Consider the following 26,288-nt stretch of genomic DNA (forward strand, 5'->3'; position numbering starts at 1 on the left):
TACAGTAGCACACCAGCATTAGTCCTTTCTCTCGCAAAGGCAGGCACGGCGGCTCACTGGGAGGGTCGAAAACAAACACCCCTACCGCTTATTTTATGTCTTTCAGCTTCGCAAGCTCGCAGTTGCCTCGTAATAGTGGAATTCGGGCAGCTTAAGAAAACAGGGGGATAGGTGATTGGGTTATTGTCTGATGTCTTACTACTCTGATACGCCGCAGCTTTGTATTCAACATGATCACGGCTTTCATCTGGCATCTCGAAAGGGTTTCTGTGGCATGGGTTTGTTTGCCGATGTGTAAAATGTAGAGGATTCACGAGGCATTGTGATGGAATCGTGGTAGGGTGGTAATGTCTTTGGTGCATGCAACAAAAAGAGGGAAAAAAGTAAAGGGAGAAGAGAAATGTTGTTGAAAGTGGTTCATATGTGCGGAGGTAAATGCAGACTGGGGTGCTTTGGATTGCTAAGCCAATTTGGGACGAATCATAGAAATAAGGTAATTGGGGAAATGGCTAAATAGGTTCTGTAGTGAAAGAGGGACACTTTCTCCTTTTAATGGCCATCTGCACAGGAGAGGGAGACAGGGCTGGGGTCATCTCGCTCAGCTGTCAGCGTTATTAGCGTAGGTAATGGAGCAGACGCTGGAATCATAGGGGTGTTGTTTTCATCCATGGCCCTCTCCATGGTGTCAGCTCACACTGATAACTCTATATATAGTGATGTGGCGTGACATAACCATAGTGCTAAGTGTATGGAACAACAAAACCTGAGCCTGTCTCACCCAGACAAGTCCATATTAGCTGCCTTTGGTAATACAATAGTGGCCCTTCAGCGAGTGCACTCAGCCGCCCCCCGAGCAGCTCCCCTCGGGCCCGAGTGCTCAGACTGCCTCTCCTGTCTGCCTGCCAGCACATTGTGATGCATGGATATTACACTGTGATGAGGACGGCCCATGTGCCCACAGAAAGTGCAGCTCTGTGCCCAGCTCCTCCACATTTCCTGTGATAATGGAGCTAAATGAAAGAGCAGAGATGGAGAAGGCCATGGGTGCGGGCGGGTGTGGAGGTGGGCCAGCCTCCGAATGGCCCCACGTGTCTTAAGATGGAGGCCGCAGCCTGCGAGGGCCCAGATGGATCAGTCCACATTTGCTGTACAGCTGGTCGCTCTGTTTGGGGACCTGGTGTGATCCTCCTATGGAGAAAAAATGATATCACCACCATCCAAGGAGCAATTTAATAGCAGGCCAGAAGACAGCTGGCCACTCTTTAGTTTAGAGTTTTTTTGGCATGGCACACTTACAGAATTGAGGGTGTCCGATGTTTCTCTGGAGATGCACAGATTTATACAGCTTTCAGCTGCTGCAGTCAATATCAAGTCTACTCTTTGAAATGGCACTTTGAAATGAAAAGCAGGTCTGTCCGTTTGCCCTGACGCTCATAGTAATTGCAAAGGACACAATATTTACAAGCACATGCTCTCACAAAGTGGGCTGTTTTGAGAGGACCTTTGAAGGTCTTTCATTGACACAAAAGCCTGTTTGGTTTTATCAGCAGGCCGCCCGCTGCCCCATGGCTTCTCTCTGACCCCACTGTAAACTCTGACATTTGGAGCCTCATGGGGGGTGTGTGTGGCCCATTTATCGCTCTGTTTCAAATGTCCCCGTGTAGATTTGTCACAGTGCTGACATGTTTGGTAGCAAGGCCACTGTCTTAAAAGCTTTTAAAGGTGAAAAGGATATTTGCCTTTCTGTTCTATCTGCTTTCAATCCAATTTACCCTCACCCCAGTCCATTCCAAACAGCTCCGAGCCAAAGTGGCAGTACTCAGAAGGACAGTCACAAACAAACCAGACCACTCCCACAAAAGTCTTGTGCGGGGTCACCTCTACAGATTTTTGGGCTGGTGACAGCACTGAGCTTGAAGCCAAGTCAGGGAGGAGCTCTCTCTCTCTGAGAGGAGCCAGTGGCCCGGGCGGCCCGGGCAGAGGGGGGCACTGGAGGGGTGCAAAGGTTCGGGGGCGGAGAGGGAAAGACACATTTGCTGTACAGCTGGCCGCTCTGTGTGAAGCAGCCACTGTGGGCTGTTACCAGGCTGCAGCAGAGAGAGGCCTTTAGCTCTCTATCCTCCCTGCTTTCCTCCTCCCTTCTCTCCTTTCACTCTAATGCCTTCTTTTCCTCCCTTCCCCACTCCCCCTCTCCTTCTCCCTTGTCTCCCTGTCTCCTCCATGCTTCCTTCTCTCCTCTCTCCTCAATCAGTGTCTTCTCAGTGTCCTTTTCATCTGGGTTCACTTATATGGTCCACTCACTCTGATTCCATGTTGACATTAAAGGGGATAAAACAGAATGACGTGTCATGGCACCGTTTAGAGCTAAAAGTCCTGTTCAGTTTTATTTCTTGTTATGGCCACTGAATGATGTTTCTCCTCTTGTTTGGTGCTCGCAGCTGCTTGGCAAGCACATGTCTCTGCCTGGTGGCTACACATTCACCACTATATTAAACCTCCCTGTTATTGTGACGCTTAAGACGATATGTTGTGATTCGTTGTTCCTTTTGCTTTCTGATGAAAGCAGGGCTGACTGTGGATTACTGCCTCATTCATCGAACACACATACATGTGTAATCTGCTAACCAACGCTACTCATATCACTCCTGTGAGACCGGATCACAACAGGATCAATTCTATGAAATAAATAAGGCCTGGACCCGCAGTGGAAACAAAGGAAACCAGGCGTAACCATATTCAGCGTGCAAGATCTGCTGGCTTTTATTAATTGGTGATTAATAACGCCTTTCTTTTCGTCAGCGCAGCCACCTCCCCGAGCAGCTAAGTGTGTAGCTGCTAATATGCAATTATGCACGCCTTACCGCTTGTTACATTGTACCTTTCTCTGATTGAGCTAGCACCCATGAAGAGAAGAGAAAAAGAGGGGGAAAAAAAATCTATTGATGCGATCACACATTCTTGCCTGTACAATTTGAAAACAAGGGAGAAAAAAAAGTTGCTCTACAAATGCCTTACCGTAACCAGGAGACTGCATTAAAAGTTTTACAGCATTGCAGAGACTGTTATGCTCTTCCTGGTGTTTTTTTATTTTTTTGTAAAGCAGAAGGTAATTGACATCGCCATGGGGATGCTCTGTTGCTAGGCCAGACAAGCTCGGTGTGATGTGGTCCTTATCTATCGATTTTCCTGACATTTCCCCACACCTCACAGGCCGGGCCAACATGTGAGCAGAACTAGAAAATATCGGATGCTCTCAGTTCATACAGACTGTTTGGACAAACTCAGGGAGCTCCAGAACAGCGCCGGGCCCTGCGCTGCATCGCAATTTCAGGGTTGATGTCTCCATGGCGATACGGGGACTCTGTAACCCCCCTCACTGGGCACCTCTTGGGATTTGACTTTGAAAAATGCGAGGAATGATCAGTGAGGAGTTTAACAGGTTTATTATGTGGTACATTTTAGTTCAATAGATATGATCACTTGCTTTTGATACAATTGTAAAGTTGTCTATGCAAGTTTATGTTTACTGTGTCAGCAATAAGAATGGCTCATTACTTTAAGTGCATGTATGACAGGTGCTCATGTTTTTGATTATTAAGTAGCTATTTGCGAAGAAATTGTGATAAAAACTGTAGAGTGATTCCATATATATAACAAAATACATAACAAAATTCTGTAAGTTGTGAAAATGACATACAAGGAACACAGTTGCAATTTGATGTGATTCATTGAATTGATTGATTAGCCCTTATTTACAGAAGAGTTGCAGCATAACAGTTATGAAATTACACTCAGAATCAAACTAATCTTTAGAGGAGCTGTTTTTTGTTATCTTAAAATTTTGAAAAACAGAACTCGTTCATTTTTAACCCTCTGCAGCAGTCCAAACTTATTTTTCCCTTTCCACACGCGTAGTAATTATTGACTGTGATAATTTTATAAGTGCTTTTCACAACTTTCAAAGACCAGAGAAAAGTTTGCCACCACAGTAATGCTAAAAACAACAGCGCACCAGCCTTACTTCCTGGTTCATGGACAATAAAAATGCTTTACAACTGGATGTATAAATCATACAGCAGACTTACTTTGACCTGCTTGAACTGCTTTTACAATGCAACATGGGACAGGACAAAGTTTACCAGACAAAAAAAAGGTACAACCCCTTTAAGATATAGTATGGACCACCTAGCATAAAATATGGTAACACAATCCCTATTAGGATTGGAAACCGAATTCACTGGACCCACTGTAGCTCTCCTATGCCGCGTACAGAGCTGCATAAAGGTGCTCTCCCTGTGCAGCGGCCATCTTTTATTGATATACAGAAGGGATGTCTCCTTTAGAGTGTTAATGTCAGCCCTTGTTCTGAAGCGAAGCCCATAAATACTGCATGATCAGAATTAACTTGTGCATTACTCCCTCCTCCCCGTGGTCCCTTAGGTGTCACGGGGAGCCCAAGGGTGCACCATTGCCCCCTGGTTTGATGGGGTTGCTTAGCAGTCAGTCCGTAGGGGGGCTTATGGCAGAAGTGCAAACAGACAGTGCTGGCTTAGTAAAGGTCATAGTGGCACCCTGCACCCAGGCTGTCCACAGAACGTGCCCACAGAGACAGTGCCCCTTGGCTAATATTGGCACTCCCTCCTGATACAATTTGTGGTGTTGAAGGTAACTTTGTGTTGTGGCTTTCTGACCCCAAAACTCAGCTCTGCAGTTCAACAGTGTTTTATTAAACTTTGTTACACAGGCTGTATGTAGCAACCATATAGTTAACAAGGGCTAAAACTTCCCAAAAATCACGCAATAGTTATGATTAGACTATAATACTGCAGCTTTATGATGTTTAAACTATCAAATGTGTTGCTTTTTTGTTAATTGTCCTTGAATTTTGTATGGATTTTTTCATTTATTTTGTAAAGGTATTCCATTTTAGAACTCTGCTCCTTGTATGTCTCTACTTTTTTCACCAACTGGTATTTAACAGCTTTAAAACTATTATATTTGCCACAAGTTTATTCCACCAAACAAAATAATTATTAGAAAACACAAAAAAAACTGTAATGTGCACTTTAAATATGTGCGGAAAACAAAAAATAAAAGCTTATCTTCAGCTTCTCAGATCCCTAGGTTACAATTTCCATTTTATCACATTCCGTGCACTAGTAGTTGCTTTATATTGCCTTTCAGGGTAAACTAAAACTATAAGCCTCATATGAGAGTTCACACTTAACGCTGATTGGCTGCATCTACCTGTCACTTACTCATAGCTGTCCCCTGACCAATAGGAGGAGGGCTTGGGAATCATGTCTCTGTATTGTGCAAACTGTCCCGTCAGCCGCTCTCATGTCAAAGCCGGTTTGTTCTTTCTTCAACAGACAATATAGTTAATATTTTGAGCCACAGTTATTACCAAGGGTGCCAGTGTTAGCAGAGGGTGGCATACTCAAGAGGGAAGGAATTCTAGAATGGAGTGAGTGGTAGTGCCAGGCTGTCCGCAGCAATCCCGCTGTGACAGATCTGATCTAAGTTAGCACAGTGTAGCTCGCGTCTCTTCTATTTCAAGAATGTGATACACGCCTGGACACAATTCTACTGTCACATGCTAGGACAGATCTCATATAACTGCTAAATACACCTTACGTGACAGTAGTAAACAGATAAAAAGATGGCTATGAAAGATGAATTGATAGGGGTGTTATAATGCCTGATGCCCTTCCTTACATAAAATATTCACCTGAACTTGACATTAGAGAGACAAGATTTGATTGAATTACCTGGTGTGTCTCATAGTATATAGTGTAGGTGACAGTAGCTCAGTTGGTAGGGTGCCACTGACCACAGGTTGGCAGTACAATTCCAGCTCTCATAGATGAATGCTGTTGTCCTTGGGCAAGACACTTAATCTGTGTACACTGGTGTATGAATGGGTGAGTGGTTCCTTGATGTAAAGCGCTGTGAGTGCCATGAAGGTGGAAAATGTGACCACCTACCGCTAATATAATCTTTGAGGTGTTTTTTGTTTTGTTTTGTTTTTTTAGGTAACTTTAATGGATTGCTGTGGAATGTTCCAGGCAAAATAATAACATCTCCATGGAGGCAAGAAAGTGCCTGAAACACAACCAGAAAAGTGACATAGTGCACCTTTAAAATCCTTATTAAAAAAAATACCAAAAAGCCTCTTATTTCTTTTTGTTAGTACTAAAGTTTGTACTGTTTGCCCATGTCTCACTATAGAAGAGAATTCCTTAAAACCTCCCATTAAGTTATCTGAATGTACTCCAAAATGATCCAATTACAAATATTTACACTCCACTGTATTGAGATTTGTTTTAGGCCGCAAACAAATTCTCCCAAAAAAGTTGCCTCTCTCTTTATAGTCTTCCAAACGACTGCCATCGTCCAAACTTTCTCCACAAACGGCAGACATGGGAAGACGCAGGCGGGCGGGCAGGCGGTATCGGGGGCGAGTTTGGGGGGTGAACCGTCTTCTGAAAGGGCCCCCCAGCGTCCCGAGCCTTAATAATCATGTGAGCAGCGCTGGACACCATTACCCTCCTGTTCGTAGCGGCCCGTTGCCAGGCCCGGATTGCTGGCTGGCAGTGGCAAGGTCAACGGCGGAGGAAAAACCAGTTATGGAGAGAGGGGAGAGTGGAGATAGAGAGAGAGATAGATAGAGAGTGAGAGAGAGAGAGAGAAGGTGGTGGTGGTGAGGGGGGGGGGGTCGGCCATCTGTCTGCTCGGGCCTGCCATACCCGCGGAGCAAATGGACACGGGCGGCCAGAGGAGAGGCTAGCGACGCCCATAGAGTTATACCCAGTGAGCATAACGCGTTGCTACGGATACCGAGCCAGAGACGCAGGGCCTTGGTAGCACTAAAACATATATAGGCACGCGGCAGAACGGGCCATCACCCTCAAATTTGGCACAATTACTCAGTGTGTTTATGCATGTTTGTCTTTTTGTTTTTTTCTGAGTGCAGAGAGGAGCACTGCTGGGTCCCTTACTGTTTTAAGTCCAGATGGCAAAGCATTTGATGAAAAAAGTTGATAAAAGTTGTTTTGTTGGCAACGCGTTCTCGTCATTCTGGCCTTTTAACGAGATGTGTTTGTGGAGAAACTGAGAGCGGGGAATGTTGTCAGTGGCTTTCGGACATATGTACGATCTCCACAGGCATTCAAGTGCAATTAAAGAGTGTTTTTATACAGATAAAAGTGCTGGATCTGGTGAATTGTTAACCTTGGATAGTCCTAAATGAATGCATGTGTGAAAAACTTGATAACAGACTAAGGCGATGAAAATCAAGGAATCCCGCTTAGCTCTATTCTACATACAGTATAACTACATTTAAAGTGGGTAAAGGAGTGACCACTGTTGAGCATCAAAATGTTTCAGTGTTTACATTATTGACTGTAGTCAGACAATATTATGGCTATCTAAGTAAGTAAGTAAGCCTTTATTTATATAGCACACTTTCACAGAATAAAAAAAAACATCGCAAAGTGCTTTACAGAGTGCAATAAACAACATATACAAGAACAGAGGAATTGCAGACACAGTCAACTAAAAGAAGAAAAGCTGAAACGTGCCTGGAAAAGTCACTGTTGAATGAACTATAAAATTAAGTGAATGAATACTTTATAGACATTTGAAAGCCCAGCCTTTTTATTATGGACAACATGCACCATATTGTAATTTTGCATATTTCCAAGACAACCATTACTATGTTTTATTTTCCAATATTGTATACATATCGTCCTCTAAGTGTGCATCAGCCTGTTACTAAAGACCTATATCTGGATTTTTAAGGTCCTGCATTACACAAAATTGATTCTTGTGAGCTTTAAGTCATATTATAATACTGTTACCTCATCAAAAAACTTACAGCATTGTGTTTCATTCACACTTGTTTTAGTAACCCTTTATTTACTAGTCTGTTTACATCTCCAAAGCTCAAAATGCTCTGTTCTGCCTTTTGATGTCATGAAGCAGTGTTTTTTAAATAAACCACTACCTTTTACTTTTTGTGTAGTTGAGATTGGCAATTCCAGGACTGAAATTAATTCTAGTGAAGGTGTATAGAGTTTAAAAACATGCAGGAGCACTTTCTCAGAACTCAGCCTAAGCTCAGCCTATTTGCAAGGTTTGTGTGTTAAACATGTGTCGATGCAGAAACAACATTATAAATAACATAGATCAGAAAATAGCAGAATTTGGGCCCTTTAATCAGGTAGTTAACGGGTAAATGTCCACCTTGTTGTTTGTGGCTGTAATTTTAATGCAAGTCGTAGATTCACTTAGGTCACCTCTTCTAACGCCAGCTATGACTTTATTCATGCTTGTAAACACGGGATTGTGGGATTTGGAATCTTCGTCCTTGCTCTGTGCTGTTGTCTTAATTGCGCGGCCCACTCAGAGAGGTCCTTTATGATGCCCTCTGGCTGTTGGGGGAGAAACTGTGGAATGTAGCAGAGCTCTTTAATGTGTTTCAGGTGCTTTGGGCCACCAGCCAGCCCCCATTTGCATACTAGAGTTATGTTTACTCTTATTTAAGCATAAAAACAAAAAAAATATTGTCACGAAAAATATTCTTGTGGCTGGATATGATATTGCAACGCTGAAATTCCCCTCTGTAGGAAAAATAAACGCATGTATTCTTACTGTCAGTGGGATTGCCGCTTCACAGATCTGACTTGAAATTTGGCTTAGTAGTCGCATCCAGAAAAGTTAGATAGTGTACCTTTAAAACAAAAAAATTCTTTGGTCTATCCTGATAACCACCTGGCAAAAAGTACATTCAAAAACACTTAAAAGTTACTGAGTTATCTTCACAGTATTGCATCTGTAAAGTTCTCCAGTTCTCCCTGACACTGGTTACCCCCCTGGCTCGTGCACCAGCTCTCCGGAAAAAACAGTGGAGATGTTCTTGGGCTATTCCCCCTCCCCGAATGAAGGGAAATCACACAGGAAGTCCCTGGATGAAAGCTTTATTAGTTATTAAGGTTTAATGTTGATAAGGGTGTGTATATGTTTACTGGAGTGCAGACAGCGGTGCAGTGCAATCGTCCGAGAGCTGCAGATTTAGCCAGGAATTAGTGTACACACAGGGTTTAATTAGGGGATCTATTTCCATCTTGTTAGAAAGCTATAATGTGGCTAGGTTATGATATTAAATGCGGTGTCTTTAACGGCATGTACAAGAGATGTTCACTGATTACAGATAAAATAATGGACCAAAAGACCAGTGGCAGGCTTATCTTAATATGTTCCATACAGGGGAAATCAATGATGTAAGGAGGGACTAGAGTGAGAGGAATGAGATGTATATGTGTTCATTTTTTGACAGTAGATCACATCAAAATCCATTAAATTCAAATGTTATGATTCAAGTGTCTCCTAATGTAAGTGGATCTTTTGGAATTAGCCTACTTGGTAAAACTTAAAACACATTTTTTTGGATATGTTGCTGTATTGTACAAAATGCAGCTGAATTGACAATGAAGTAATCTTTTTTTCCATTCAAGTTGGATTACTGTGTCGGATCAAAGTAAAATACAGCATTGTTTCGAAGTAAAATACTGCTGAATTGGATCAAAGTAAGAAAATGCATCAGACAAATACTGTATATACTTTAAATACTTTGACAATCAGTCTAATGCAGCTCCCAACAAGTATAATATGACTTTCTCTTTATACAGTGCATAAAGATATTCAAATCTCCAAAACTTTTTATCCATTTGCAGATTGCATTCGACCCATATTATATTGCCACTTGAGAAAAGCTGTTAGAAGTAGTATAGCTGCCAGTGACATGAGCCAGTACACTGCTTAAGAGTGGCTAGCTTTAAAAAAAAAAAAAAAAAAATGTGCAGGGCCAGTGTGGTGAAAGCGTAATGAAAATTCCACTAACATTTGCATCAGTTAAACCTGGCTCCTTCTGTGTTGCCAGATAAGAAGTCATCTACATGTAATGGAGTTATTTCAGATGATGTATCGACTAGAGTGGAGTTCATAATTATTCCGTTACAGTTACAGCCATTTTTTTTCAAACTAATTTAATCATTTGTTTGTAAAAATGTATTGGAGTTAAGCATATGACACAGACCATTTTACTGACTGTCAAAACATTTAGCACAACAATTTTACATCAATCCAAAACACTATTAGTTTAATCTGTTTTTAAAAATGCAAAGTGGCATCCATTAGCAGTGAGAGCTCCTGTTTCCAGTCTTTTCATATGTCGTGTTCCATTTGTCATGTGACAGTGCAGTGTGAACAGGGAGGAGATGAGGCCCTTTTGTCTTTTGTCCCGCTGCTATGTAGAGACGCCAACCTTAAGCCACGCGCCCGTTGATTAATCTTTAACATTTATAATTACTAATTAAGTCGGTAAGAGACTTTTAATGTAGTTCCCTTTTCGGATGGGAGCAGAGAGGACAACAGATCATTAGCTTCAATAATGAACGTGGATGAGCCTGATAATGGCCTGTGATAGGTGGATACTGACAGATACATTAAATGGGGCGAGCAGACTAAGTGATGTAGTAGTGGTGAAGTAGGCTGCTCCAACTCCACAAAGGCATTTGAAGTCTTTGAAATCGTCAAGGTCTGATAAAGAAATTAAGTTAGAAATGTTGGCCTATATTGTCAGCTAACTAAATATTGTGTATTTTTTTATTTTGATTACAGTTAAGATCAGGCAGTGTAACCAGACAAGTTCCATTCTGATCCCAGTGTTTTCTGAACTAGAAGGAATGTAAATGATAATGTTGGTGGTTCAGTAGAGAATGAGGAGATAGACAGTTCTGCTGCCTCGGTGAATAAGAAGATGCATATGTTATGTTTAATGTACTGTAGGATTGATTGATATTAAGAAAAAATATAGCGATTTTTCTGGCAGATATTGAGATTTTGATTTCATCTACGATTTTCAGTGCACATGAAAGTTTGCAAATATCATCTTAAATCTTACCAGAGTCCTGCACCAACGATTTGACGCTGGACCATAAAGCTCAATTTATGCAGACAATAAGGGCTGTGATTGGTCCTACATTGAGTAATAATGTGTTTAATGCAGCTTTGCGCACATTTGTTTACATTTTACAGAAGCGAAACTTAAAACCACATGATTAATTTGCATAAACTATTAGCACTAAAAAAAACAGTTTGCTCCTTGTGCCCTGATGTGGTCTCCTTATGTCAGAGTAAAGGACACATGTTCATGTTAAACTTTACACGAACGCCAAGTTTAAATCCTATCCTTCTAGCGTTGTGGTGGTGAATTACTTCATGGTGCATAGACCTCGATGCAGATCTATGAATCAAAAACGATAGCGACAAGGTGAAGGCGGCAGTGTTGAGGCAGAACTAAACTTAAATTGGGTTTTAAAACACGACTTTGATGCTCCCAAAATCATGTTGTCTGAGATCACAATTGTCAGTCCAAAATAATAGATCGATATACTGTACTTCCTATCAAAATTGTAAAAAGTGCTTATAATCATGGTAAATAATTAGGAGGCTCAGAATTCATAAGTGAGGAATAACTTTGTACCACTGCAAGCTGTTTAAAATGAACTAGTTTTTCACATTTTAAGACAGTAAAACTCTTAGGTAAAGCACCTTAAAACTGAACATAAAATTGGTTTCCTACTTTGCATTCAGTGTTTTTATCACCTCATAACTTTGATTTTACTACTATGTAAAAGTGTTGCCTCTATTGTTTACTTACCCATTCTCTGTTGTTCTTGTCCCCGATGCATTAGCCATCGCTCATTATCACATTATTACATTAGTGTGTGCATTATCGAGGTGGCTGCCCATTAAAACACTAATTTCATACAAGTTTTTTTCTCTTCTTTTTTGTACCTAACGATGATGCTACCCTGGCACATTCGGCGCGTCTCTGTCCCACTTTGGGGAAGGTGCTTATGCCATAATGATTATTATCATTAAGAAGATATTAATGTGCTCCGTGTTTAGCCCCAGCTGCTCATCATGGCCAGAGAGACACTGCCAGCAAACGTCCCACCTGTCCAGTAGGGGGCAGGGTCACTGGAGGTCACGCACACCCACCAACAGGAAATTAGAGGAGACAAATAGAGATAAGTCTGCCACTGTGAGAATCATACATGGCCATTTACAGCGATAAATGGGGTAAGAGCAGGTTCCCATGTAATTGGCAAAGGGAAAGGGACTACATTTAGTCATCTTCAGAGAGAAAATAATGAGTACTTATTGTAGTACTTGAGTATTAGAGTACTGTACACTTTTTTTTATTTTACTTTTGCCTGAAACTGAAAATTTGAGTATTTTTTTGTCAAAGTAGTCAAATTACAGTTGTTACCAAATTAAATGTATTCTCATATACTTAATAGCAAAGGCCAAAATGCTAAGTCTGCCTCAACATAAATAGTAGTAGTAGTAGTAGTGATGGTAGTAGTAGTAGAAATGGTAGTATAGTAGTAGAAATGGAAGTATAGAGGTATATGGTATATGGTAAGCTACTTTTGTTTAGTCCCTTTGTAATTCTCAGAGGCAACGGTAGCAATACAGTAATACAGTTGTTGTGGGGGTGATTGTAGTTGTACTATTGAGTAAATTATTTTGTTCAAGTAAGTTTGATTACATCTCACAATGCAAATGCTGAATAATTCGTCCTCATTTGCAAAGACATTTTTCTCCTATGCATATATGTGTAGAGTGTTCCGTGGCCGCCCTCACATTTGTGCATGGCTGCTTCATTAGGGCCTGGAAAAGAAAAGGCGTACTGTAGTTACATTTAATCAAACAAATCTTTGGGGCAGACCACATAATCAATCACAATCCTTATCCAATATACAGCTGCACTCTGTAACAAAACACTGCTCCTCTGCTGGGCCCAAATGATATTACACTGTAGTTTCATTATACGCTAACAATACTAGCTTTAGTGCCTTTATTCACTTAGTATTAACTGAATCTAGTGTTATTATAATCATTATTTAGACATTCTACCCATGAGATACAATGTGGAAGCTATTGGTTCAACAAATAAAATGTAATGTATGCTATTCACTCAAAATCCTAACTCTTGCCCCATTTTGAAAGGGACATCAGCACACTAAAAAATGTTGATTTTGTATGAATGTATTGTGTTATCATTTCCATTATTTTTTTTATGCTCACCCAAAGCTTGAGTTAAACCATGGCTTCCCCTCATTATTAACTTAGAATAGTGTTTTTATTCATCCTGTATTGACTGAATTTGAGGCTCTGAAAAATATGTTTTCACCTAACCCCTATCTCTGCCCACCGAGCCATTTTAGCTCAATATTGTGGTTTACAATGAACAAAATGACAAATTATAATCTACATTTGTTATTGTTTAATACCAAATACTCCTGGAAAAAGCACAATATGTCCTTTTTAAAATGTGAACTCTTAATAATATAATAAGCATATCACTATTTGAACAGTTCATTTTAGCAGTGTATAATTTGAAAACAACCAATTACATACGCGCACACATCAGTAAAACACACACCCTCTCTCACTAAGCTTTCTGGTTGGTGGGGGCACTGGTTGGTGGGGGCCCAGGTTGGTGGGGGCCCACAGGCTGAGGCTCTCGCAGTCCCAGAGTGGCTCCTGGGGCCGGGCTGCCAGTTGTTTGCCAGGGCCGTCCGGGTGGAATTCATTCAAATTAAAGCTGGGTCCCTCTCCTTCATCAGCATTCCGCCGATGAGAGTAATTAAAGCAGAAATGAATTCGGCTGTAAGCAGAGGAGCCGCGGAATCACTGATATTACAGGCCGGATGATGAATGCCTGGCATCAAGGGAGCTCTCGAGGGAGTGGAGAAATTCACACATCTCTTTCTTTCCCTTTGCGTTCTCGGTCTTTTTATTCGCTTTTGTGTCTTGCTTTTTTGCCACTGCCCTCATTGCCCACTTCATTGTATGTCTGCCTTTAATATGTATTACAGTTGTTATGAATCCTGACCTTTTATTAATTTTACATACGTTAAGAGATTAGTTCAGGCTCCCAAATAACAAGCACAACCAAAAAAGCATTCTATTGTGTGTTATCCTTACAGCTCACTTTAACCGCTGCATTGATGTCAGTGGCTTATAGTTTGTAGTAATGAAAATGCATTAGTGAAATTGAACGTTTATATCCTAAATTAGTTTACCTATTAGTGTTAATAAGTTGTTCTATAATAATAAGCATCTGTCCACCCAGTTACATATGCCACAGTTATTGGTTTTAGTTTCCTGTTAAGGGCACAGTTTTGAGGATTTAGGACCGTTCTCAACATATGTCATTTATTTATCAATTGTTACAATTACATCCATTTTTTAATCACTCTGAGACTCTTCGGAAGATGGAGATGGGACAAAATTAGTTTTCACTCAGAGAACCAGGGTTACATAACCAGGGTTTCATATTGTAACCGTAACACTTGTATAACTGCAATCATAACTGTGTTTAGTGTACTATATTACACAAACTTTTATTTCTGTATTTGTATTAATGTGCACTTTTAGCCTGTTATGCTGTTATCTCTTCAAAGACATACTTGAAGTTGTGTTTTGTTTCATTCACACATGTTTGAGTAACCCTTTATTAATAATCTGTCTACATTTCCAAAGTTCAAAATGCTCTGTTCCACCTTGTGATGTCATGTAGTGGTATTTTCAAGCTAACATCTACCTTTTTAACATGTGTAGTGATGAGCACTTCCAAATATGAAATAGGATAATTTAAATGATTCTAGTGACCATGTTTGGTGTTTAAATTGTGTTAAATGTGTGAATCAAACAAAACACTAAAAAAATAGTATAACATAGGCCCTTTAAGGTAAAAAAGTAAAAAGTTTTAGAACACCTTCAGTTATTTTTTTCTTTTCATTACTTATATTCCCACATTTTGACTACCACAATCCAATTTGGTAGAAAGGGCTGAACCAAGGACACAAATTCTCACTATTTTTTCCTCACTCGTGGCAGCCTGTCAGACCTACTGTCCCCATATTGCGTCTATTGCCATACTGGAGTTTAATGATGCTGCAAATACTGGCATTACCGCTCATATGAAAATACAGTGCACTTCTGATGAACCTGTTAAACAAGGGCAGGCAAGGTGTCAGCCAACATATAGAAAGTAAGAGGTGTGGAGAGGTTCAATTATCACACAGAGGTTTGGGGCTGCACGCTGCATTTGAGCGCGCTGATTTCCGGAGCTAGAGACAGGAGCTGGGAGCTGTACAGATGATGCGATATTCTACCCAGGATGATTCAATGATCCCCCATGTCCCCTGACGCTTTATTTTTGGAAAAGCACATCTTTAGCGAGAGCAGTCACAAGACCAAAAGACAAACAAGAGAAACTCGGAAAACAGCGCGGGCGTGTGTGGAGCTGTCAGGACTTTTTATACTGTTTTAGGCTCCCAGAATATAAGCTATACCACGCAAAACAAAGCTGAAGTAAGCATAGAATGATTGTAATGTTTAATCTTTACTTAAGGTAAGCGGAAAGAGAAAGGAGGCTTATAGCTGTGAATATATAGTCAATAAGAGACTGCTTTTTTATTTACCTTTTCAGCTAAAAAATGAAAATAAGTTGTTTTTATTTTATTTTTATTTTGGTTGTTTGTTGCAGTGAAAAACATCTTACTGTGAGTGGGCTTGCATCTCCACAAACTTCCACAAGACTTATACTTCGCCTGCTTTTTTCTGTGGAAATGTTGTTCCTTTGGCTATAATCTTCCACAGTATGGCATGAAGTTTATCCATCTCTGTGGAAAATAGGACTGGGTATCATTAAGACGTTGCCGATACGATACATACCTCGATACATAGGCTATGATATGATACATACCTTGATACATAGGCCACGATAGGATACATATCGTGATACAGTGTACTTTTGGTTTGATACGATATATTTCAAATCGATTTGATAAAGAAAATAAAGGCTAAATCATGGCTGTGATACAAAAAATCTTTGTTAAACCACTTCTTGTGCAAAGTAAATATGAAACATTTTAATCTTTAAAACTTTGAAAATGTCAAATGTATTCCATAAACGAGTTTCCTTCTACAAACAAGCAACAAAACTGTAGCGCTGTTACAAAATAATTTAGTAAAATATACCACAAAATACTCTTGGCAATATATTCTATACGGCAGCCCCCAATATTGATACTCTATCATCACATTAAACAATACGATAGATCGATATTTTGATAGTTTTGCACAGCCCTAGTGGAGAATGTTCCGAAGTATGGTTTTAACTTTCTGTTTCAGCAGAAAGTGTTTGCCACTTTCAGAAAGTTGTAAACTGACCTTTAACCAGTTCTGCAGTTAAAAAGTACTGTAACAGCTTGTTGACATCTACTCCTGTTTTAACAGTAAATTGAGCATCTAGAAAAGTCTAATTTATGTTAATTTTATTCATTAGAAGAAGAGTCAAAATTATTGTCAGCCAAAAGACTGCGCCATGTTAGAAGGTTAAGGTTATAGTAAGGTTAAATTTAGAAGGTAGTTTCTGTTAATGTTTCATAGCATTTTTGCATGTAGTCTTTACTAGTTTCAAGTTCAGACATTTCACCAGATAATAACGCTAAGACAGTGTACATTCCATCTTCAAACATTCTTACTCCATCATAATAAACTTCAGAACTCTTCGCTAGCATTTTCATTGCTCCTGTCAATCTGTCGTCATTGTCATCCATTTCGTTTTTGTCATATTAATATTAAGTTTTTGCAGAAATCCCAAAAGTCAAAACTGCAACATTATAGTTTGAAAACAGCATTCAAACCGAAACACAAACTCGCAGAACTCACGAACAGCAGGGTCGGATGGAGCCGTCAGTTGGCCTGCTTTCCCCCCTCCAAATCAAATGGAATCGCACAAAGGTTAGCTCTTCGGGGCTTTATGCTAATACGATATACAATTCTGCCATGGAATTTGCCAATGCATGTCTTCGCACTGTCTGACTCCGAGGAAGCAGAGAATGGTAATTGCGGTGACCTCTGCCCCTCCCTTACCCAGAATGCCTTGGGGGTAAAAAGCCCGAGGTGCTAATAAACAATACATAGATCTTTTTCGTGTTTTTCATTTCACTTTTCTCGCCTTAATGACTCACAAGAACAACCCCGTGTTTCGAAAATGACTGCATATCAAGAACCAAAAGGAAGTTGCATTGCATTTTAATTGTGCTAGAATAGCTCAATAAGATGTAAATGAATGAGAGTTCAAGCTCGGAGTTAGCGGCGGTTATTAAGAATTTAGCAGGCTGGCATTGAGCGGAAACAGGGCCAATGATTAGAAAGAGTAAAGAAGGCGTAATACGCAAAAGGAGATGCAACCTTGGGCCCCTGGGAGACATGCAAGGGCCCCAAACTAGCAGAGACCTGAAGCTGGGGCCAAAGGCGAAGGGAGCATGGTAAACTCTGTAGTGCATATTCTTTGGACATAATTTCATGCCAAGATAAAGAAATTGTTAGTACCTTCTAATTTATTGCATGTTTAGCATTCAGTGTTGTTGCAGTTTTAAGACAAAGTGAATATGAGACATTTTGTGGTAGCTGTCACAGTATGTTTAACTAACAGAGCTATCTGTACATTGACTGTCTGGGCAATTTGTACAGAAGTACAAAAGATACCATATTTTTTGGACTATATATCGGTACGGAGTATGAGATGCAGCAGCCAAAAAATGCATAATGAAGAAGAAGAAAACATATATAAGTCACACTAGACTATAAGCACTTTTTGGGGGAAACTTATTTATAAAATCAGAGACCAGGAACCGACTTTTCATCTTGAAAGGCAAGTTATAGCAATAACAAAAGAATAGAGAACAACAGGCTGAATAGGCGTCTGGTATGGTTCTGTGTAGCTGTCATCAGCATCAGTTCCAGTTAGAATTATTCCGGGCTTTCTGAATCCCGACAGGATGGTTTCGGTTTTCATTGAAGTCCAGGCTTTGTAGATCCATCCAATGACTTCCAGGAAAGTTGCATGGCACACCCTCTCGGTTGCCGTGAAGCTGTGTTCTCCATCCCTGCTTTCCTCCAGTCCCTCACAAGTTTCTCGCTCACTCCAAACTTTTTTGCTGCTGCTCGATTACCGTTTTCACCTGAATATCTCACTACTTGCAGCAGGACAACGGCTTTCCTTGCAGGAGACATGAGCAGCAGAAGGCAAAGTGACAGTGTTACAGGAGTAGCAGATACTGGCACACAAGCCTAGAGTGCCCTCTCACAGCTGTCAGTGTGAAAATTTTAATATATAAGTAACAATGAGTATAAGTCGCAGGACCACCCAAACCATGAAAAAAGTGTCACTTATAGTCCGAAAAATATGGTACTTCTAACTCAAATACACTACCAAAAGTTTGGACTCAGCCTCGCATTCAATGTTTTGTTCTATATGTTTACAAATTTTTACATTTGATATACACACAGAAGGCATCAAATCAATATGAAATATGATATATGGAATTATGTAGCAAAAAAAGACAAAAAAGATGAAAATGAAATAACTCTTCTAAATCTTTTTCAACAATGCTGAAGATGAGTCATTTGAGGATTTGACTATAAAATATATTTTAAACATTAATAGTCCATATATCTTATTTCATATATCTGATGTCTTCTGTATGTATATCAAATATAGAAATGTGTAAACATTAACGGAAGAGTCCAGACTGGTAGTGTTTTTATTATGAAAATACAATGTAATCAGTAGGAAAATCTGTCTCTTGTTTCCCCATCTGAGAGAATGACATCATCACATTCAGTAATCCCAAAACCACCAATAAGCAACTCACATGAGAAGTATTTTGTATTAGCTTGTTCTGGCCAACAAACCACAAACCACTTTATTGCATAGGTAAACTTTTAGTGAAATCAGAGTTGCCAGTTCTACTCCAGGCCAAATCTTCTAAGTCATTACATCTTGCTTCTCTGCTTCCCTTGAAACAGAACTAGTGATACAGTCCTGGCATTTCTCTTCAATTATTTATCCAACTGCATCTTTTTATAGACTCTGGTTTACCTATGGAGCCCGCTAAAAGCTCACTACTTAGCTGCAGTTAGCTTCCCTTGTCTCCGCAGTGGATCAAGTTCCTCCATCATTCTTTTTACTATATGTCTGGCATACCGGCACCATTGCTTTGTCTGTCCGTCTTGTTCCCCGCGCCAATAAAAACACACTCAAAACTAAAACCCTGACCTTAAACGCAATGACACTGTTTCCCATAACGCCCAATGCATCCGAGAGTCCCCTAAGAGATCTTACTGCAAGTCTTGGAGGAGCTGAAATGGGGTGGGGGAAAATCAATGGCCTCCTCTCTCTCCTCCACTGTCTCGGGCCAGGCTGAGTTACTGTAACAAGATGCTGCACTTAGAGGAGTCTTGGGAGGGAGAGAAAGACACTTTTAGGGACATGGGTGCCATTTAGGCGCGGACTTCAGCTCGGAAAGCCACTAAAAGCAAGCCAGTGATCCCAGCTGGGGAGATGATGGTCGGGGTGGTGGTTTGGTCCCCCAGGGTTAAGGCCAATGCAGAAGACGTCAGGATTTTGAGGTCATGGTGAGATGGTTTGCAAGATTATTGATGGGATTTAAAAGTGGAAGTCAGAGAAGGCAGCGGTGTTGTGTTCATTGGTGGTGGAGGTATGGATTTTATTGGCAGTCAAGGAGAAATTGTCGAAAATGTGAAAAGTCTGTTAGAGTTGTGGTAAAATTAGCTTGGTATGGGGGTTATGTAGAGATTGAGTAATCCACAACATTTTGTTAAGGAATAGGTGTGCCTTGGAATCTTAGCATTGGAGGCAGTTGGATACATTATGGTCTAATATTGTACACATATGCTCACATGGAGAGGGAACAGTGCAACCATTTAAAACACACATGTTGGCATTCCTGGCAGCAAGTAATTAATGGACATTGAAATTGAAATTTGGGTACCATTTTCACAATTATCTGAACTTGGACATTGAGGTTTTGTTCTGTCCAGCACCTTTTAATATCCCTTCTTCTATTGCAAGTTTTTATGTCAACAAAAACCCATGTTATTGAGTAAATGCAGAATGGATATGTGTAAAGGGCCCATCTCATGCAAAATCAACTTTTCAGAGCTTTCTACCTACTAAGAGTGATGTGAGGGCCTTGTATATGTCGCCGAAGTGGTTTTTAGATTGATTCGGCGGCAACAAATTGCAGCGTATTTCTGCCACTCTCCCACGTGACAATGAACTAAAGCCTGTTACAACAATGACGCGGCCAGCTACACCTATGACACATTTGACGTAGCAGAAAGTGCTTCGCACCCGCCCCCCTCCCCTACTCCAACGCCTCCGGCCCGCCTTCACCCCTCATCAGCTGACAATTCCCACATGAACACCTAAACAAAAGCGACAGCATAAGCTAATTGTTATACACTGCAGTGTACACGATATAATAATTTTATCTACTAGTGTTTATTAATACTTCACCAATCAGTCATGTTCAGCTGATGTCGACGAGGTGCTTGCACTTCGTGCACCTCCAAGTCTTTGTCCGATTCCGGGTCCAACACATAAGACTGAACACGCTGTATCTCCATGATGAATTAAAGTTTATCTCTACCGCTATCAGGGTGCACGCCTGTCTCTCCCTCCCTCCCTGAGATGGGCGGAGGAAGGGCGGCTCACTCAGAGCCTACGTCACGTTTGGAGGGCGGAGCCTGTGCTTTCTCAGGACAGGCAGGGGTTGAGCAATACCCGGCCTTTCATAGTTCCTGGTCTGTGACTGCCTCCAAGAAATCAGATTTCATAACTATTGTGTAATGGATGTTCCAAAACCCAAATTGTGCTTGTATATGTGCATAAGATACAATGTGAAAAGAGTTATTTTGCATGAGATGGGCCCTTTAATGCCACACTGGGACATTCCAGGCAAAGCAACAACATCTCCATGGAGACAAACAGATACCGAAACATCCGCTAGACAAGTTACACAGTGCACCTTTAATGTTAAACCAAAATATGACAAAGAAAAGCGACAACTCCATTTCATTCTTCTACCATGCATCACAACATGTAAACACACTCCACGAACACAACCAAATCTCTCTTTCCCATCTGCACTACGAGCCCTGAATCATACTCCCCTCTCACCAGTGTCAGATGGGCGTTGTTTAACATCCTCTCCGCACTTTGCTGTCTGAACTGCGCAGATGAAAATGAATCCGGCTCGTTTGGGCAGACAGGACGCGCCGCTTAAGAGACCCAATCCCTGTAAGTGCCATTAGGTGGAAATTGCCGTTCACATATTCCAGTGGTTTGATTAATTACAAGCTCTCATGTGCTTTCATAAAGGCCCAGTGAAATATGGGAGGCAAATTGCGTTGTGTTCCTGTATGCTGTTATGTAAAAAGCAGTTTAATTATTGACACATGTTTGGCCACCTGGCTGGGGAGAGGATGGGTCGGACATGAATAGGAATGGTACAATGGATATTAGCGTTGAGTAGGAGGTGTGCCATGTGGCGATGTAGCGTCAATTTGTGTCCCCATCTTCACCTCACGCTCATAGAAGCAGATATAAAATTTTATCATTGTGGAAAAATGAGAACAGAGAATTTAAGTTAGGTTCATTTTGTCCTGCTTTTTTACTTTTAAGTCATCGATTTGTGCTGAATTGTTGAAAAATTGTAGCATAAAGAATTTTTGGTCTGGTTCGAAAGCACATTTTTACTGCTGCTGGGTTTCCTCCTAGTCACTAACTGTACTGTTACTTGTACATTTTATTTGTAAGTTAATTTTGTGTTATTTAGGGCAAGGATTTTTTTATAATACATTTTTTTGCTAGTGAATTGTGAGATAAGTGTTCCAGCTCCAGCTTTTTGTCAATAACAGCTGTATCTGATTTGAATGTCTACCTCACATTTCGGGAAACAGTTTGATAAAGTTTATTAAATTTAAAATGAAAATCTTGCATACAGTTCTGTTAAAGCCCATGTGTCATTTTCAGAGCTCCTGTGTGTTTGTAGTAGTTTAATAATGTCACAAGTTTGTTCCTACACCTCAAAGTATATCAATGATTTGTCACATTTCTCTATAGCGCTTTTCCACCTTCTAAGCACTCAGAGCGCTTTACAACAAGGAACCACTCACCCATTCACACACACATTCACACACTAGTGTACACAGACACTGGGGCGAAGTGGGAAGTGTCTTGCCTAACCACGCAACAACAGCATTCATCATTTAAATACAAAAATACTGATCATTCAGAAGATAGTAACTGAGTCTTTTGTTGAAAAATCCAGTTCAAAATAACACCCCCTGCTGCCTTGGAGACCTTACTGCAGTGGCCATGTAAGCAGCCTGTAGTGCTTAGTCCCACTCTATCAGTATTCTACAGTGTATGTGGAGGTATTAGCTCATAAACCCTCCTACTGTCGCATGAACCGCCCTGTCCCTGGGCTCTATATGAACAGCAGGCCTCAGACACTCACTCCCAAGCTGTTACTGTTTGCCCAAAACTCCGGCCTGGCGCTCCCTACCTGATGTAGTTGACTGGGCTGTGTAAGTTAGGTAGGCAGTGCCCCCCCTCCTCCCTCCCAATATGCACTTGGACCAGGGCTCAGGCTGCACCTTTTGTGTTCCACAGGGATGGGGGGCCAGATGGAGGAATTTGATTAACCAGCAGTGGAGGACCAAATGTTCAATTGGATACAGACCCGTTTGGAAGGCGGGAGGGAGTGTGGAATGAGGGGGGGTACAGGCACAAATCTAAAATGGTTGGTCATGAGCGCCGGCCAACACTTTCCAAAGGGGAGCCCAAACCAGCACTGAGGTGTAGTAATGCACAAGCCCTTTTCCAAGTGCCAGCTGGGCCTTTTAGGAGCCTGCATCCCCACGGCACACAGTCGGCAGCCTCGGAGCAGCTTGACTTTACCATATGTGGAACTTTTTTATGCTCCACCTGGTTTCCCCGGGGGACCAGTGCCGCTGGGACGCCGGAGGCAGGTGAATTGCTCTTAATGCAAGGCACTGAATCACTGGGCCAACAACATGAGGGAGGTGCCCGGGGAGAGGAAGTGGATCTGCACAAAGACTGGCACGGACCACAGCGACCTGAGAGCCCACTGTGGCAGAGGAACAGGCTCTGCTCAGCGTCACTCACACCAACCTGCGCCGCATTGCATTAGTCACTGCACTACTGTCTGTTTCTATTTCCATCTCACCACACCACCACCTTTCCCAGTAACAAAAACCCAAGTGTTTTTGTAGTGTTTTTTTTTTTCATCTTTTTCCTGTGGGAATGTAAGCTTCATAATTTAGCTGCCCTATACCTTTTCCCTTGTATTTGAGCATAATTTGTGTAGCCCCAGTACAGATATTTTGTATAAACAGGTCATGAGGTCAAAATAAGTCTGCCGCGTGCTGTCTGTATCTAATTATAAAGTGTTTTATTGTCCAATAATCAGAAAGTGCATGTCAGTGTGTGCTGTTTTTCCGCCATGGCAAAACTTCACACTGGTTTTTGAGAGTTGTGAAAAGCACTTGTAAACTCATCACAGTGACTAATTAAGACGTTTGGAATGCATACAGTAAGTAAGAAATAACTTTGAACCACTGTTTAAAATGAACTAGCTCTGTTTTTTTCTCTTTTTAAGACAAAAATGTCCATATTAGGTTTCAGATATGAATTTATAAGGTAATACAAGAACACCATGAATTTCAGAACATGTTTGTAAAGGACTAAACAACAAGTACAACTAAAGACTAAACATTTTGGTCTTTGCGGAGGATCTTCTGTTCTATTTTATATATTGTGCAGCCCTAGGTTAAAGCATTTATCCTTTAACTTTATATTTTGCCAAGTCTGTGCAGCACTTTTGAGACTAAAACATGATATAAGGTACATCTAAAAAAATATATATTAGAACACTTTCTGGTACTTTCTACTTCATGATATTCTATTTTTTGTACCATGTATCTATAAATAAAATAAAGTTACATTGGAACTAGGTTATCCACCATCTACTGCCTAGTTTCTCCAACATTTTTATCATTTCTATCTACTTTCGTCTATATTCTACTTTCTACCATATGCTCTATGTTGAAAAGTCAAGGTTAATTCTCTTTTTTTTCTACACTAGTTATTGCCTTTGTCTGGTACATTTCTCCTGGCTCATAAAGATCGTACTGGTTTGGATCAGATGTGCCATGTCCAGCTGCTTTGGCAAACCTGTCACCTCAGCAGCTTGTATTCACCAAAATGTGACTCCGCTGGAATCTCATTAGCAGCATAACACAATTGCACCTCTCTATTCTTTTTGCAATGGGAAAATCATTTGATAGAATTCTTGGCTCAGTGCAAAATTACTCTCTACAGTTACAGTTCAAGGGTTTGAGAGATAGGAGGGGCATCAGTTGTAGTAACCTGCTATATTGTTTCACAGTGGCAACCAAGAATAATCACGTGTAGATGTCAGGTACAAACTGAATATTAAAGCTCCCATGTTATTCTGTCATTAATAGGGATGCTCATGATTAGTCAACTAATTGATAATTGATCGTTAAGAATTTCGTCAATCATATTCATTTTTAATTGACAAACTGAATGTAGGTTGCTGTGCGTATCGTAGCGTAAGGAGATAAGGCTGCGTCTAATAGCGCAAACACTGGAGTTGCGGCCTCACAGTCCCACATTTGGGCTCTGGCACCTCCTTGGAGATCACTATACCACTCAGTGATTGCGTTTACATGCACATCAGTATTCTGGGTATGTATCCTGGTTATGATCGGGTTTTTGAGTATCTCGGTTTCGTCATGGTGATTGTACATGCAGTATCCCGGTTACTGCAACATAAAGTTGAGTGCGTATGCATCCAAAAGACAAACACTTTTCAGTCTTTTCATCACAACAGTAGCCAAAATAAATAAAGTGGCCAGCATAAATAAATTGAGTGAAATGACTGTTAAATATCAAGCTGCACTAAGAGCTAAAAGCACTTTTGTTTATGCAAATTAGCCATGCAGTTTCTGTAAAACGTAAACAAATGTGCACAAAGCTACATTAAACACATTATAATCTCAAATGGGCTGATGTGGCTCCATAGTGGTTATGGTTTATATGTTGTAAAGTTAAGTTTATTTATGCAGATTATTAATAGTAATAATAATAATTTTACTATAAAAATGTTAATGATTAATCGAAAATTGATCGTTAATTCTCCCGACGATCAATTAAGAAAATTTAATCACATGCCCGTCCCTAGTTATAATGTTGTTTCTTCATCAAAAACATTTGTAATGTTTTGTTTGATTCATACATGTTTAACACACAAATCTTGCATATTTAGGAGTTCTTCTCTCAAATGAAAATACTCTGTTCCACCTTGTGATGTCATGTGGCAATACAGGAAGTGCTCCACTGTGTTTTTAAACTCTACACACCTTCACCAGAATGGATGGAGTTGAACCTTTAGTTCTTTAGTAACTCCAGGTATGTTTTTGAGAAGGTAACAACATTATAACATGGCTTAAAGCTCACAAGAGTGAGTGTTGCGTAATATAGGATCATTAAGTTGAGTTGTAGACTTTTATATTTTTTTATCAGACTGTAACAGCTCTTTCCCATTTGCATGATCTCTACAATAAACAAAAGAGTCTTACAATATTTTTCCTTCCATTTTACATCATCACTAGTTTACATTGAGAATACAAGTCCAAAAATATAATCTACTTTTCCAACTCTATTTTACAACTTGGTCAGGAAAACCCAAATCCAGTACCCATCTGTTAAAACCACTCTGATATTTATCTTAATTATTTGTCAGTCTCTATTACAACTCCTCCACTTTTCCATTTCTCTCTCAGTTATTCCTGGAGAAGCTGGACCATCAGGACAGGGTCAGAGCTTATTTGGCTGCTACGTACTGCGCGGTGTGGTCACTCTCCCTCTCCCTGCACCTGTCCGCGGCACCGAGCCAGAGGTCGCAGTTCAAGGGTCACCGTGGGGGGCGTCAAGGTCGTAGGTTTATCACCCTCTGAGGGGTCCATCGCTCAGACCCGACGCTGTTTGCCCGTCCAGTTTCTCGTCTCCCTCTCTTTTTTTCACTCACTTTTTCTAATCCTTCCAAATGGCGAAAACTCCTGACAGCAGCAAGAGAAACAAACTGCGTGGAGCTCTATAAGCCATCAGCTGGAGATTTCACTTTGAAAAGATTCCCCTTCTACTTCGTGCCCTTTCCACCAATCACAGAGCCCCGCCAGAGTCCAGGCCCCCAGACTGCATGCCCCCTGACCCTGCC

At 40.8% G+C, this 26,288-nt stretch overlaps 1 protein-coding gene across 3 annotated transcripts in view; it reads left to right on the top strand.

Annotated features, from left to right (window-relative positions):
* LOC110157604 (zinc finger protein 521) overlaps positions 1–26,288 on the top strand; it is a 141,001-nt gene that overhangs the window by 62,559 nt on the left and 52,154 nt on the right. The window lies entirely within an intron of this gene.

Source organism: Boleophthalmus pectinirostris, unplaced genomic scaffold (genome assembly GCF_026225935.1).
Source record: "Boleophthalmus pectinirostris isolate CB_2022bp ecotype Guang Dong unplaced genomic scaffold, ASM2622593v1 HiC_scaffold_16, whole genome shotgun sequence".
In the NCBI taxonomy this organism is placed as follows: domain Eukaryota; kingdom Metazoa; phylum Chordata; class Actinopteri; order Gobiiformes; family Gobiidae; genus Boleophthalmus; species Boleophthalmus pectinirostris.